At 43.9% G+C, this 4,920-nt stretch overlaps 1 protein-coding gene across 12 annotated transcripts in view; it reads right to left on the bottom strand.

The window, feature by feature from the left end:
* Positions 1-3,935: 3,935 nt before the first annotated feature.
* Positions 3,936-4,920, bottom strand: part of MEIS2 (Meis homeobox 2) — a 173,466-nt gene continuing 172,481 nt past the window's right edge. For all 12 annotated transcript variants that reach the window (XM_038136813.1, XM_038136815.1, XM_038136817.1 and 9 more), the window contains one exon: positions 3,936-4,920. This exon is cut by the window's right edge and continues 464 nt beyond it. The gene's annotated coding sequence lies outside the window, so the exon portion shown is untranslated.

Here is a 4,920-nt window from a genome sequence, read left to right as displayed (position 1 = left end):
CCTCCCCCTCCAACCTCCGCTCTCCGATCACAAAACACAACTGTAAAAGTAAAGGATTTAGGGTCTAGGGAAGAAGTAGTAGTTAATATTTTAAATAACGATTTGCTTTTACTAGGCACAGGGTGATGCCAAGAGGTTTAAGGGAACATTTTCACAAAATGGCAGCCTCTTCTGAAAAGGAAACTAATCGGATAAAACTTCCTTGATTTCCCTTGTTCGTTACAAAAATAATTGCTAAAGGGAAGGAAAGGGAAATCCCACCCTCCCTTTCTATCTTATTTCTGTATCGGTTTTTGGTATTATAGAAGAGTAAAGAAGTTTTTGTTTGGTGGTTTTTCATTGATCAGTCACTCTGAGCTAATGTAATTATCCTCATCAATAGAAGGCTGCAGAGAGAATCATTATGTGGGTGACATTGATAAATGATCACCCAAGAGCTGCCTTTTCTCTTGGGCACCCCCACATATGACCCTCCCACATACACAAGGTAGCCATAGAAACACCTTGAGATCCTCAAACACTGCTGCAAATGGGAGAATACAGAGAAAGCGAGAGAAATCCAACTTCACACACTTTCTGTCCCTGCTGAAGCCTCCTTCCCACTGCACGCAGCCACCGAGCCGGGGTCCGCTGTCCTGCCCCATGGGCGCGCAGCCCGGCCCCGGCCCCGGCCCCGCGCCCTCTCACGGCTCCATATCCAGCGTCTGGGGCGAGGGGGTGTCTTACGGAGTTTTCTTCTGGGATTGTTAAATATTTTTTTTTCTTTTCTTTCTTTCTTCCCTGGAATAGTTAAGGACTGAGGTTGCGCGCACCATACGTATTATACGCACATTGCGGAACCCCCTGGTTTTAATGGCGCTCTTGGAGATGCACACCAAAGATATTCACCCCATCCCCGTAATGCGACTCCTGGAAAACGGTTAAACACTAATTTTTAGCAGCGACTTTTCAGTCACGGGCCTATACAAGAAGATTCTGTATTTTTTACTAATGCAAAGATTTTTTTTTCCTCCAGTCGCAGACCCTCCTGGTTTTGTAAGAGAATTCTAAAATATTGAGAGCAGTAATTGAATCACAATGATCCACAAATCGATGTAAGGAATGGGGCGAAGGTGTTTATTTATTTTTTTTATTCCTAAAGCTGCAAGTAAAGTAGCTTTGACACCGTGTGGGGATGAAGGGGAGGAGTTGTTTAGCCGTGCGGGGTCATCCATCATCGGTGTCGCAGAGACTCTGCCCAGAGGAGCAACCTCCCTTCTGTCTGTCTCTTTCTCGCCACCAAAACTATTAATATTAAAATCTGCCTGCAAATCTTGCCCCCCACCCGCCCCTCATCCCATCCGGTCCTGCTCAGCCCGCAGCGGCTGGGCTGCCCAGCCTGGAGCTGGCTCGCTCCGGCTCAGCGCCAGCGGGGCTGATTTTTCCCCCAGAGCTGTTAGGAGAGTTAAAAGGCCGGCCCCGTTTCCATTGCTGAACCCAGGGATGTGGTAGGGGACACATGTAGGGCGCAGCCATCCCTCCGCGCAGCGGAGCCTTCTCTTGCCGCTCCGCGCAGCGCGGGGACGCGGTCGCGCCTGGGGAAAAGGTTCGGGCGTTTTCCGGGCTCCATGGGGTTATTTTCCTAGCACACGCATCAGGCGTGTAGTGAGGCTGGTGGCTCCGCATCGACCCCCGCAAAGGCGCCGCCGGCACACCCTCGGTCCCTTCGGGAAGCCTGGAGAGCGGTGAGCAAACCCTACAATGGAGAGCGGGTCCAGCTCGTGCCCCGCCGCACCCGTTCCCCTGCCCGGCCCGGCCCGGCCCCGGCCCCTCCCAGTCCCCCCCGGCCCTCGCAAACCTGGTCTGTGGCAATTTTCTCTCCCTCGCTCTCTCTGCGGCTATGAGTGAAAGGTGGGGAGCGCCCGGCTCCCCCCGGCATCTCCTCTTCGGCCCTGCGGTGCCCGCTCGCCGCGACGGGCAGGGCTCGGGCGGCAGCGCTGCCGGAGGTGCGCTCCCCTCCTCTCTTCGCCTTAAAGGCAGCAAAATCTGGAAGAAAAATCCCTCATTTATGGTGACTACAACTCCCAACGCAGACCCGCTCGGCGAAATAGAAATTTGGGATTATAAACATGTGTGTATGTAAACAAAAGGTGTTTCTTCTGTTACCCTTCGTTTCCCACAGCATAAGCAATTTTTATTCAGACTTGAGTATTTTCTTTAACACTATACCGCTGTCAAAACATTATTCCCGTTTTGTTTGCTTTTGACAGCTGAGCAGTTCTTAAAAATACCAAAATCGGAACCTTCCACGCTAAACAGAAAATCTCAGATGGAGAAATCTCTGCAAGATATTGTACCTTGGATTTCAGCAAGACATCTCACGGAAAGCACAGCCCAAAAGGGGGAGAAAAAAAGAAAGAAAATAAAAGACAACACAGCAATGCACATATTTAGTTCATCATAAAAACAAATAATCTACTATGGCTACATACTTCCCTGTCTTTCTACCAATGTGATTTCTGACATTTCTCTTCAAATTCTAGAGAAAAAAAATCTTCAAGGAAATCATTACTGTTAAAAAATAAAATTAAAAGCCTCTCCTTTAAAGTGCTAACACAAATAATCTTGCCTTCTTAAATTCTGCATCCACAAAAATCAGAGAACCGGGAAATGGGTACCCAGGCTGTGGTCTTCTTATGCGACTGAAGGGTCGATGTGATTTTAACCAGGACAGAGAGCATCAAAGCCAAGCAGGGAATTATAATCTAAATTTCATACGAAAGCCTTATAAGAGACGCCCACAAAGCAGGACCTGATTGCTAAATAAATCCTCACACCCATTCTACTGGCATCCTCCCTTCTGTTGCCAGCAGCGTGGGTCCATTTGCTCAGCTCAGAAATTAAACATTAACTACGAGGTCGAGCCTCTTTCTACATTCCAAGGGTAAAAGTTGTCACTCACAGTTTTTAAAAACAGCCTGGCCAGTTAGAAAGATGAGAAGGAAGGAGGGGAAGGACTACAAATTTTCAGGTGTTGAAGTTGGACATTTTTGTTTCCTAGAAAGTTTAGTTATTTACAAGTCCTTTCTTACTTCCCTCCTCTCAGGAATAAAGGCAGAACTTTCCTCTGCTCTTTGGGCCCCATGCGGCTCTTGCTGATTTCACAGTGCCACTGAGGAAGGTGAGAGGTTGCTTTTTCTAAAGTGATCATTGCTCTTCCTAGTTCAATCTCTGGTTTAGTTGCTTTAAAATGCCAGAAGCTTTGGCATTTTAAAAAACAAACCTTTAACCATGATGCTACTCCAGCTATTTGTATACAAACCAACATTTTTCTGTCATTAGCTGATGGTTTGTTGTTTTGGTTTGGTTGGCTTGTATTTGTTTGTTTGTTTATTTATTTGTTTTTCTGAAAAGACCTGAAGACAACAAAAGGAGTAAAACCATCTGAAAAGCTAGTTTATGCAATTCTCACATAGGAAAAATTCCCATTGGAGTCAAAGCTTCTTTTCTCCTCCTAAAACTTCTAAACCTACTCCTGCAATAAAGCCATTCTTTGCCTCTGGGCTAAATACCTGAAGGTAAGGTCTGCTGTGGTGATGGACGTACACATGCATACATGTACACACATGGCATTAGTCATCTCATGTCTGGGCCTTCGCCACTCAAGCTCAGCTCCTATGCTTTTAGAAGGGAGTACAAGTATTAGACACACCTCTGAAATGCAAGCTGGTGAAGCGATATTTCAAATTTTGTTTTATCTGGCAAAAATCTAATATCAGTAATCAGCAGAAATATATAACTTCAGATGGCGTTTCATTCAATTATTCTATTAATGTGATGACAAGCTTGTTTCTGATTTTACCAGCATTTCTTCTCAATGCTGGTAAGAAATATGTTTGAGACATCTCTCATGATAACCTCAGACTCTCCTAAACATGATTAAAAACACAAAAGCCTAGCAAAAAATCAAAAATGAAATATTTATTACCGCATTTTGTGACTTAACACCTTTTTTTTCCTTTTTAAAACATAACGTCACAGTCCTCATACAAGTATTTTAATGTAAATTTTGACAAAGCTTAAAGGTAACAGCATTTTCTTCTAGTGAGGAACACGTGCTGAGAAAGGAAGAATTCATGGACATACAATACCAATTCCACAGCAGATCTGATACTAGCAAAAACATTCTTTTTTTTTTTCAATTGAGGTAAACACATAGAATATCTAACATGAAACAATTAATAGACCGAACTCTGTACGAAGTTTGTTACAGTATTCTCTTGCTTTTTTTTCCCAAGCTTTGAGTTCATGATAAAGTCCTAGGTTTGGTGCAAAGACCGTTAGTAACTTCTTTCATTGAGGAAAGCTGCCCAACTTTTAGTTTTGTTTTGTCCAAAGCCAAGGCTCAGAACTACTGGAAGAAGCTTCTGCTCTGTCTGTTCTGTCTTTTAAATCTTCACCTGCAAGCTCTTTGAAGAAGAGTCCAAAAAAAAATAGATTGGGAGGAATGGGGAGAGACTTAATGAAGCACAAACTATAAAGATCTGTTTGAAACTAAAGGACATATTTTATGAAGGAACAAAATGAGGGAATGGCAAGGCCTTCTTGGAACAGTCTTCTGAGTGATGAGAGACCCAGCAAGACTTTTCATCTTCATCTCCAGGGTAGTTCTTTTCTCACTGGCCAAAACAGGTCTTTCATGGATAGTGACTTCACTGCTGAACCAAAACAGTCATTCTTTTGGGAACAACACACATAGTGTGGAAAACAAGGATTTTTTTTTCTTCTAAAACTATTTGAGGCAACGTAACGGAGTGATCAACAGAAATGTACAAGTTAACTTAGTTCCTATGTTTATACTACAGTAGTTATAACTCTTGGAGTCTTTTTTTTTCCAGAGGATCTGTACATGGACATATTCATTTCAGTGAGCCCATGATT

This window comes from Motacilla alba, chromosome 5 (genome assembly GCF_015832195.1).
Source record: "Motacilla alba alba isolate MOTALB_02 chromosome 5, Motacilla_alba_V1.0_pri, whole genome shotgun sequence".
Taxonomy (NCBI): domain Eukaryota; kingdom Metazoa; phylum Chordata; class Aves; order Passeriformes; family Motacillidae; genus Motacilla; species Motacilla alba.
This window is presented reverse-complemented; position numbering and strand designations above follow the sequence as displayed.